This window comes from Neolamprologus brichardi, chromosome 6 (assembly GCF_056152115.1).
Source record: "Neolamprologus brichardi isolate AB-2024 chromosome 6, ASM5615211v1, whole genome shotgun sequence".
NCBI classification, from domain to species: domain Eukaryota; kingdom Metazoa; phylum Chordata; class Actinopteri; order Cichliformes; family Cichlidae; genus Neolamprologus; species Neolamprologus brichardi.
The window spans coordinates 13,117,768-13,128,337 of NC_142109.1; the positions used below are offsets into that span (position 1 = coordinate 13,117,768).

Sequence of the window (10,570 nt, forward strand, 5' to 3'; positions counted from 1 at the left end):
TCCGTGAATCGCAACCTTATCGTGGTGGAGGGGTTTGTGTGTCCCAGGGATCCCAGGGGCTATGTTGTCTGGGGGCTTTTGCCCCCTGGTAGGGTCTCCCATGGCAAATTGGTCCTGGGTGAGGGACCAGACAAAGAGCGATTCAGAAGACCCCTATGAAAAAAACACAGAGGGAACAGTTTACCCTGCCCGGGATAGGGTTACCGGGGCCCCGCCCTGGAGCCAGGCCCGGGGAGGGTGCCCGAGGGCGAGCGTCTGGTGGCCGGGCCTTAGTCCATGGGGCCCGGCCGGGCACAGCCCGAAGAGGAGACATGGGCCCATCCTCCCGCAGGCCCACCACCCGCAGGAGGCGCCATAGGGGTCGGGTGCATTGTGTGCCGGGTGGCGGCCAGGAGCGGAGGCCCTGGCGGACTGACCCCCGGCTGCCAAGACTGGCAATAGGGACATGGAATGTCACCTCTCTGGTGGGGAAGGAGCCTGAGTTAGTGCGTGAGGTTGAGAGGTACCGGCTAGATATAGTCGGGCTCACCTCTACGCACGGCTTGGGCTCTGGAACCAGTCTCCTGGAGAGGGGCTGGACTCTGTCTCAGTCTGGAGTTGCCCCTGGTGGCTGGGGTGGGTATTCTAATATCCCCTCGGCTTGCTGCCGGTACGTTGGGGTTTTTCCCGGTGGACGAGAGGGTTTGTTCCCTGCGCCTTAGGGTCGGGGAACGGGTCCTGACTGTCATCTGCGCTTATGCGCCGAGTGGCAGTTCGGAGTACCCAGCCTTCTTAGAGTCCCTGGGGGGGGTGCTGGAAGGTGCTCCACCTGGAGACTCTGTTGTCCTGCTGGGAGACTTCAATGCTCACGTGGGTAACAACAGCGAGACCTGGAGGGGCGTGATTGGGAGGAACGGCCTCCCTGATCTGAACCCGAGCGGTGCTTTGTTATTGGACTTCTGTGCTAATCACAGTTTGGCCATAACGAACACCTTGTTCGAACATAAGAGTGTCCATAAGTGCACGTGGCACCAGGACGCTCTAGGCCGTAGGTCGATGATCGATTTTGTAATCGTATCACCAGACATGCGACCATATGTTCTGGACACTCGGGTAAAGAGAGGGGCTGAGCTGTCAACTGATCACCACCTGGTGGTGAGTTGGATCAGGTGGCGGGGGAGGACGCTGGACAGACCTGGTGCACCTAAACGCGTAGTGAGGGTGTGCTGGGAACGACTAGCAGAGGCCCCAGTCCGCGAGATCTTCAACGCACACCTCCGGCAGAGCTTCAACAGCATTCCGAGGGAGGCGGGGGACATCGAGTCCGAATGGACCATGTTCAGCGCCTCCATTGCCGAAGCTGCTGCATTGAGCTGCGGCCGCAAGGTGGTTGGTGCCTGCCGTGGTGGTAATCCCCGAACCAAATGGTGGACACCAGAGGTGAAGGGAGCCACCAGGCTGAAGAAGGAGTCCTATCGGGCTTGGTTAGCCTGTGGGACTCCGGAGGCAGCTGACAGGTATCGACAGGCCAAGCGGAATGCGGCTCGGGCAGTGGCTGAAGCAAAAACTCGGGTGTGGGAGGAGTTCGGAGAGGCCATGGAAAAAGACTTTCGGACTGCCTCGAAGAGGTTCTGGCAAACCGTCAGGCGTCTCAGGAGGGGAAAGCAGTGCTCTACCTGCACTGTGTATAGTGCTGGCGGAGCGCTGCTGACGTCGACTGGGAAAATTGTCAGGCGGTGGAAGGAATACTTCGAGGACCTCCTTAATCCCACTGACGCGTCTTCCAAGGAGGAAGCAGAGTCTGGGGATGAGGGGAATGACCCGCCAATTTCTGGGGGCGAGGTCACTGAGGCAGTTAAACAACTCCTTGGTGGCAGAGCCCCTGGTGTTGATGAGGTCCGCCCCGAGTTCCTGAAGGCTCTGGACGTTGTAGGGCTGTCCTGGCTGACACGCCTCTGCAATGTTGCGTGGAGATCAGGGGCAGTACCCGTGGATTGGCAGACCGGGGTGGTGGTCCCCATCTTTAAGAAGGGGGACCGGAGGGTGTGTTCCAACTACAGGGGGATCACACTCCTCAGCCTCCCCGGGAAAGTCTATGCCAGGGTGCTGGAAAGGAGAGTTCGTCCGCTAGTCGAACCTCTGATGCAGGAGGAACAATGCGGTTTTCGTCCTGGTCGCGGATCACTGGACCAGCTCTTCCTCCTCTCGAGGATACTTGAGGGTGCATGGGAGTTTGCCCAACCAGTCTACATGTGTTTTGTGGACTTGGAGAAGGCATTCGACCGTGTCCCTCGGGGTGTCCTGTGGGAGGTGTTGCGGGAGTATGGGGTGTCTGGCCCATTGCTACGGGCCATTCGATCCCTATACAACCGTTGCAAGAGCTTGGTTCGCATTGCCGGCAATAAGTCGGACTTGTTCCCGGTGGGTGATGGGCTCCGCCAGGGCTGCCCTTTGTCACCGGTTCTGTTCATAATTTTTATGGACAGGATTTCTAGGCGCAGCCAAGTGGCGGAGGGCTTTCGCTTTGGTGGCCTCAGGATCTCATCTCTGATCTTTGCGGATGATGTGGTTCTGTTGGCTTCATCGGGTGAGGGCCTCCAGCTCGCACTGGAGCGGTTCGCAGCCGAGTGTGAAGCAGCGGGAATGAGGATCAGCACCTCCAAATCTGAGGCCATGGTTCTCAGCCGGAAAAGGGTGGAGTGCCCACTCCGGGTCGGGGATGAGGTCCTGCCCCAAGTGGAGGAGTTCAAGTATCTCGGGGTCTTGTTCGCGAGTGATGGGAGAAGGGAGCCGGAGATCGACAGACGGATTGGGGCTGCAGCTGCAGTAATGCAGACGCTGCACCGGTCCGTCGTGGTGAAGAGGGAGCTGAGTGTAAAAGCGAAGCTCTCAATTTACCGGTCGATCTACGTCCCTACCCTCACCTATGGCCACGAGCTGTGGGTAGTGACCGAAAGGACGAGATCGCGGATACAAGCGGCGGAAATGAGCTTCCTCCGAAGGGTGGCTGGCATCTCCCTTAGAGATAGGGTGAGAAGTTCGGCCATCCGGGAGGGGCTCAGAGTAGAGCCGCTGCTGCTCCACATTGAAAGGAGCCAGCTGAGGTGGTTTGGGCATCTGGTAAGGATGCCCCCTGGGCGCCTCCTGGGTGAGGTGTTCCAGGCATGTCCCACCGGGAGGAGGCCCCGGGGCAGACCCAGGACACGCTGGAGAGATTATATCTCTCGGCTGGCCTGGGAACGCCTTGGTGTTCCCCCGGATGAGCTGGAGGAGGTGGCTGGGGAGAGGGAGGTCTGGGCCTCTTTGCTTAGGCTGCTGCCCCCGCGACCCGGCCCCGGATAAAGCGGATGAAGATGGATGGATGGATGTATCAATCTATCAATCGTTTGTTGTAAGATTCAGATAATTATTTTTTAAAAGCTAGACATTTTAAATGAGAATAAGAAAGAAAAGTATTTCTTTGTGCCCACCTCTCCCTGTTAATGCCCTACCTGCCCCCCTGGCAAAACTGTGCTAGACCCGCCCCTGCACAGTTACCAGCTGTCAGCTACATTAAAAAAAAGATCCTGGTGTTATTTGTCTCTCAGAAACAATTCATAACTTCCCTTCAACTCATTCATGTCACCTAAAAGGTAAACCTGTTTCTCCATCACCTTTTCAGTTCTGATGATTCAGTAAGGACATCTCCTGGTTTCATCTTCATGTTTCCCTCTCACCAGATAACCAAACTGATATCATGACCAGCAGCTTTTTTGCAGCTGTGGCTCCAGCAAACATCAGCTGATACTAGAAATTAATATTAAATAAATTCTAACAACAGCTGATCAAGCTTAAACGTGCTGCTGTTGTTTAACGCGACATCCGCTGGTTTCCTCTTTCTGGAAGAGGAAACCAGTGGGCGATAAACAAACAAGAGAGCTAAACAGCAAACTGTGTTCCTTTTCACCTCAATACGAAACGCGTGATATTTTCTCTGAATACGAGACGATTCTGTGTTTTACGGGACGGTTGGCAACTCTAATAACTAACCTTATGAACAAAATAAAGTTCAACATCATTAACATCATAGCACCCACCCAGCTGTATAGAAACTCCGTCATGCTAGCTAGTACGCAGTACGAAAAAAGTCAGAATAACGAAAATAAACTCCACCTAAACTTGGTTTATATCTGACTCAGATAGACTGCAGGTCATAACTTCTTACCTGAAGTTCAGTTCACACTCGGACCGGCAGCCGCCTCGGGTCTCTCTTCCTTCTGCGTCCCCTTTCTGTCATCCACCTGCTGGCCTCCTCCACTTGCTAATGTTACTGAATCTGTGGAAGCTCCGCGATAGCCACCACACGAAGTAACGAGTAACGACCCTATCTAAATCCCAGTAACGAGTAACGCGTTCCTGATTTTGGCATAATAACTAGTTACCGTGCTCGTTACCACAATAATAACGTAGTTACTGTAACGCGTTACTTAATAACGCGTTAGTCCCAACACTGGTTATAATTCAATCTTCTTCATGACAGGCCACAAGCAAGAGTAGAGACCGGCTATAGTACAGACTTCTGACACTTGCCCCATCTAAGACAGACACTTTCTTTCAACAGGCTGCCAACACTCAACTACCACTGAACCATAATTTCACTATAATGGATGCACACCACAAACTTGATGTGTAGCGACTACTAGCAGCACTAATTATTGAACAACTGGCAAATATGCTAGCTAGCCAGGAACCCCGCGCCTTTACAGCGCTAGTCAGTAGCAGCTCCTCGTGTCCCCAGGTGTTGTTTAAGTCACTAAAGATGTGTTCAAGAGGGAAAAAAATCATTAAGCTAATCTAAGTGAAACTGTTGGTACCACAACACTAAAAAAGCAAAACATTAACTTCTAGAGCTGAAAAAATGAAGCAAATGCAGTCGTATAGATCCTTAAATTACAACTTGAAACTCAAAAATGAACATGGTTGCAGTCTGGTAAATAAATAAAAATGGTATCTTTGACTAATTTATAACTAGTGTTTTTTATAGCTGAACTTAGGTCAAGTTTACGTTTGGTTTAGGTCACGGGAAGCTTTAAAGGTTAAGGTTGCACTTGCTTGTTTTTCTGCATGTACATGTGTTTTAGGCATGCTTTGTGCTAGCACCCCATCAAATTTCACTGAATTACAGCTGCACCCTGCTAATCAAATTAACTAAAACTGCTAGCCACTTAGCAAACTGTCCAGCTCTACTCTGTCATCCAAAATATGATCATATCTGGCATAAATTCCAAACTTCAAACCATTGATTCAAAAACCATGTTTGATGTCTGTCTTTTATAAGCATATATTTAAATAGTTGCGTAGATGCTAAAAATTTAAGCTACCTTATGGGAGCAGCTCACCAACTGCAATAGTTCTACCATATGAGATAAATTAGTGTTTCTTATCTTACCACATCGTATTCCTGTTCTGTAGTCATTGAATGTGTGTGTTTTCTTCCATGAGTAACGATATTAAGATTACTATTACTATGACTCGCTGATTATGTTGTCTGGGTGGAGGCACTGCATTAAAAATAACAGTATGTTATAAAAGCCACAGAATACACAAAAGATTAACACGAGGTGCTGCAGTTAGTCTGCAAGATGTGAACTGAAACTTTGTCTCAGGCTATTCTTATGAAAGCGTAGTGTAAGTGTCCGGAGATCTCTGTGATTATGAACCTCAAAGCCACAGATTGTAATATTTTTTGTCATTATATGAGGTGATGTTGTGATTATTTACAGCTAAACTATAACTCGCCATCATGTTCCTCTGTGAGCACCGTTTCTCTTGGTTCAGGAAAGTTAACCTTAGACTAATCAATCTGTCAGGTCTGAAGCATTTTATCATCCAGGTATTTTTGTGCAAGTCTGTATAAGTCAGTAGTCCTAATAAAAACACACACAACATAAGGTCATGACACATGGTGTAACCTTTTTAGCTGTTAATTGTGTGGGTGAGGTATCATGAGAGTCAATGAGCAGCAATTATACAAATGGGATTTTGAATGGATGGTCATTATCAGAAGAGAAAAGTAAAGTTGATGTATTTAAATTTGTTTTGTTCGAGTAGTCACGGTTCTTTTTTGAAACCAAACTTTTTAATTGTTCTTTTGAAGCTCCCGTACATAATTTGAAAATTGATGTATTCAAGTAAAGATTCTGAAAATACCTTTTATGAAAATGAAAAGTCAGTTCATTATTTGGACAAAGATTTGTAAAAACTCTAAAGATGAGCCCTGCAGTGCTGTTGTCACTTGTACCTCCGGGACTTGGTTTGTTTCTGTTTAAACACTTAATAGTTAACCATAAAACACAGCAATAGATGTAGAGTTAGCATTATGTCAGTCATCCTTTCCCTCAAACAGATGGTTCTCCATAGGGATCAAAGGTCATGTCAAAGGCCACATAAACTTGGCCAAAGCAGAAGGTGCAAGTGGAAAAAGAAGGTGATTGCAGAACACGTGACTGTGGGAAAGGATGGACTGTTTTCATTGCTCTGTTTCTTTTTTCTCACTCTCTCTCTTTATGTTTTTTGCAGACCAAAGGAAAAAAAAGAGGCCGTTGGGGAAAAGGATATTTCTACTCAAAGTGTATTCACTGATGACTGTGATACAAGCTTGTTTTTTTTTTGTAATATATACAGTAATGTGGAAAAGTCTTGAGCCAACCAATATTTCTTTGTATTTTGCGAGACAAATCGGAAACATTATTTATTTTTAAACATGTCCAAGTATACGTGGACGTACAATATGTAATCAAATACTGAGTTTGCATAATTCTAGTGACATGTAAAGTTAATATTTGGTATGACAACGGAAAGCTTTCTTGTCATTTCTTAAAGTAGTCTTCAGGAATAGTTTTCCAGGCCTCTTGAAGGACATTCAAAGCTCTTCTTTGGATGTTGGCTCGGTACCAAACGACTGCGGTCCGTGGCCCGGGTGTTGGGGACCGCTGGCATAGTGAATAAAAATCTGATGGATGTTTCTCTGAAAATGTCAGGTACTGCGACTGGAGTGAAAAAACAGCCAATGTCCAAAGAAAAATTTTGAAAGACCTTCAGAAAGCCTGGAGAACTATTGATCAAGAACCTGCTACCAGAACGTCTGGCTTCTTGAAAGCAAAATACTTTTTAAATTGAGGTCTATCTCAAGACTTTTGGACAGTGCTGTAAGGTTTTTCAAACTTAAATGTTAGCTTTTCATTGTTTTAGTAATAACTGAACTTGTCTTCTGAATATGTATCGTGCCTTTTATTCATCACTGTTCAGGTCATAACCCCTACAATAGACTGGCACTCTGTCCAAGTGTCTACTGCACCTCTTACCCAATGGCTGACAAACACCAATCAAACCATTTTGTTTGGTTTACACTTATTGTTAACCAATAAAAAACAAACAAACAAACAAAAATGTAAATTTAATTTAAAACATTATACATAATTCATTTGAGAGACACACAAAGCACTTACTACACGTTTTTGCCATATTGTAAAAAAAAAAAAAAAAAGTGTTATAAATTTACAAAGTGAGTGTGAAGCAGAGAATATGCATTCAGATTTGCTCACTTAATAAATACACTGGCTGTAAGTGGTAATCATTTACAAAATGGTTGTTTAAGAATCACCCGTTTCAGGCATTCAGAAATAATGTAAAAGCACTCCTAGCTAATGGATCTATTAAATAATATTAATCATTTAAGCACAATTTTAAAATAAAACATGCATATTAAGGTTTTCTACATTGGTATTACTGGCCTTTATATAAATAATGTAAATAATCCATGCATAAGTGTGTGTATATACAATGATTGGCTTGATATGGTCACTGCTACTTCACCAAACAAAGTTATTTGAATGCTGGCTCCAAAACTCTTTACTCATTTTCGGCATGTATTTGTAAAATATGAATAATATGAAAATAACAGAGGTTTGTCAGATCTGATCAAATTATGCTTTCCTCAGTTTAAGACGAAGTGCTTTACAGAAGCTCCATTTTGCTGTTTTGTGCTCTTCCTATAACAGTGTTAAGCTTCATGTTGCACTACTTCTTATGATGTGACTTTCATTTGAATTTAATTTCATTTGTATTAAATAAAAACTTTTTTTCTTTGTCCAGAAGCCTATTTTTCTTCCCCCACCGTTAGCAAACAGTAATTAACATTTGGTGAGGTGTAACACTGTGCTGCACATATTCCTAGGTTGATACCTGCTTCTCCTTTTAGTGTAGTGAGGCCATGATTAGTACTAATTAAATCTGAACATATTGGCTGAAATGAGAATCATATTTAATGGTGCTGTACAGCAAATTTACATCTACATGAATACGATTACAGACGCGGCCGTGCAATTTAACACACAATAAAGCCCAATTAACTGCCATGTCCATTTTCAGCTCATCGCTAATAAACTGGCCTATATTTATGTTTCCTGTCTAAATTCATGAGACACATAATATTCTTATAATTTCCATCTACAGCAATGAGCTGCCCAGTGTTTGGGGCCGATCCAGCTGCTATATCCAGCCTGTTTCCATGGGCTTCCGCTCCCCTTTAATGACAAATGACAGCATCAGCCTATATCAATCTGCCTCACAGGATGCTTTAATCCGCCATTAAGCAGATGAAATGTTGCACTGAGCCCGCAGAGCAGCAGTGACGGCAGGAGCGGTTCTAAAATTCGTATGCACGCCCCTCCGGCCTGACCGCAGTCATGGACACCCTGCGTCAAACCACCCAGTGCAGCAAAACACAAACCTCTTCCTCCTCGGAACTGGATCCAAAGGTCTCAGTTATCCCCTATTTATACACAGTGTATATTTACAACAGGCCGGATGATTAGGATGCTAGCGAGTAGCGCAAGAGCAAAGAGAATGTGGGGGAAATCTTCCTCGGCTATTCTGAGAAGACAAGGGGTTTATCAGGGGTGAGCCACCTCTCTGATGTCAAAGCTTGTTTTCAAAGAATCTGTCAGAGCTCCTTTACCAAGGTGCTTATCACCTCCTGCAGCTGATCCCTAACAGCTTTTTCTTTTATAACTTCTACATAATCAGATAATTTATGTGAGGCTGAGATCTAGACTGCAAAAGACACCAGGGAAAGAGAAAAGAAGAGAGTCAGTTACACTGAATCAGTGCACAAACAGCAAGAGCGTCACTCACAAATCTATGTGTAACCATAGTTTTTAAAACCACCCACGTTGAGATGTTCAGGACTCAACACCCTTGATCTTTCTTTCATCTATGTGAGGTGGAAGGTTTTCCAACGTCGGTGTTCGTGTGGAGCAGTTAGAGCTGATCTGATCTGCAGCAACAGTGTGATGTGATCAAGTCAGAGTCTGTGCCACAAAGAATTGAGGCGGCTTTGACGGGAAAAGGTGGTTCATGCAGGTACTAGCTTAATAAAGCCTGGTGAGTGTATGCTTGTATGCCAAGAGATGAGGAGAGAACCACGAGACACAACTGCAATCTGATTCAGAACTAAATATACGGTTGGACAGGATGCAGCACATGATCGTCACCCACATAGCTGTCCTCAAACGGGAGCCTTGATTTAAGCCAGAAAATCCAAAATGTGAAACAAATGATGCAGCAAAATGTGATCTGATGTTAATAATAATGTACTGAGATATCCAGTGTTTCTGAATATCTTCATACATCAGGTATTCTGGTAACTCTACAGACACTTACACATCAGAAGCTGGAGAGAGCTGTTTCATCTACTTTAAAAATAGTTGAGATGTTCATGCCTGAAAAGAGTTGCGGGCACGCTGAGAATCTGAAGAATGAGCACTAAAACTTTCAGCTTTCAAAAAAGCAAAACACCCATTAAGGTGTCAGCGTGTTAAGCTGTGGAATGTTAAACTAGTTCCAGTTTACTAAGTCGCTTTCTTGACCCATTTTTTAAAAACACTTCCCATCTATTTTTTTTTAAATCAAAGACAAACGCAGGCGAGGTTGATGCCAAATAAAAAGATACATAAATTTAAAAACAATTCCCTACAGTTGTCAGACCTGTTGCAGTGTCTGGTGGTTCTCACTCAAATGAACAAATAAATCAATAAATAAATAACTTGGGATCATCATACAAAACAAAAAACAAAATCCCAGCACTGCTATCACCTCCAGCTTCTGTGTACGGTGATTTTGTCAGCAATAAAATCACACACAGTCACCTCTTAACTGGATTACCATTGGAGCCAAGAAAACAGCATGCTATGATTTACTCGTGAAAGTGGCTCCTTTGACACTTTCCTCATGTTTATGTCAGCCATGCTTAATGCTTATAATTATGTTTAGAGGGAAGAACGCAAAAAGGAGACACTTTTAAGTGTAAATCATGGTACGAGACACAAATTTAAAGTCAAGACATGAAAGACAAAATCATTTATTCATATATTTCATGTGAATCCATCCATTACTCGTTTGATTTAAAACCAAAAACGCCCTCCTCACGGTGGTGCTAGAGGGTTAGTCCGCAGAAGACTATCCTTTTCCCGGGGACCTTGAGCGTCTGCACAAACTTCCAAGGCAATCCTTCCAATAGTTGCTGAAGAGGTGTTTCATTTTGAACCAGCAA

General features: G+C 45.1%; 1 protein-coding gene across 1 annotated transcript in view; it reads left to right on the forward strand.

Moving 5' to 3' along the window:
• Window positions 1–8,089, forward strand: part of LOC102786570 (uncharacterized) — a 29,113-nt gene extending 21,024 nt beyond the window's left edge. The window contains exon 10 of the mRNA XM_087842507.1: window positions 6,538–8,089. The gene's annotated coding sequence lies outside the window, so the exon portion shown is untranslated. The remainder of the gene's footprint in view (window positions 1–6,537) is intronic.
• Window positions 8,090–10,570: the final 2,481 nt, after the last annotated feature.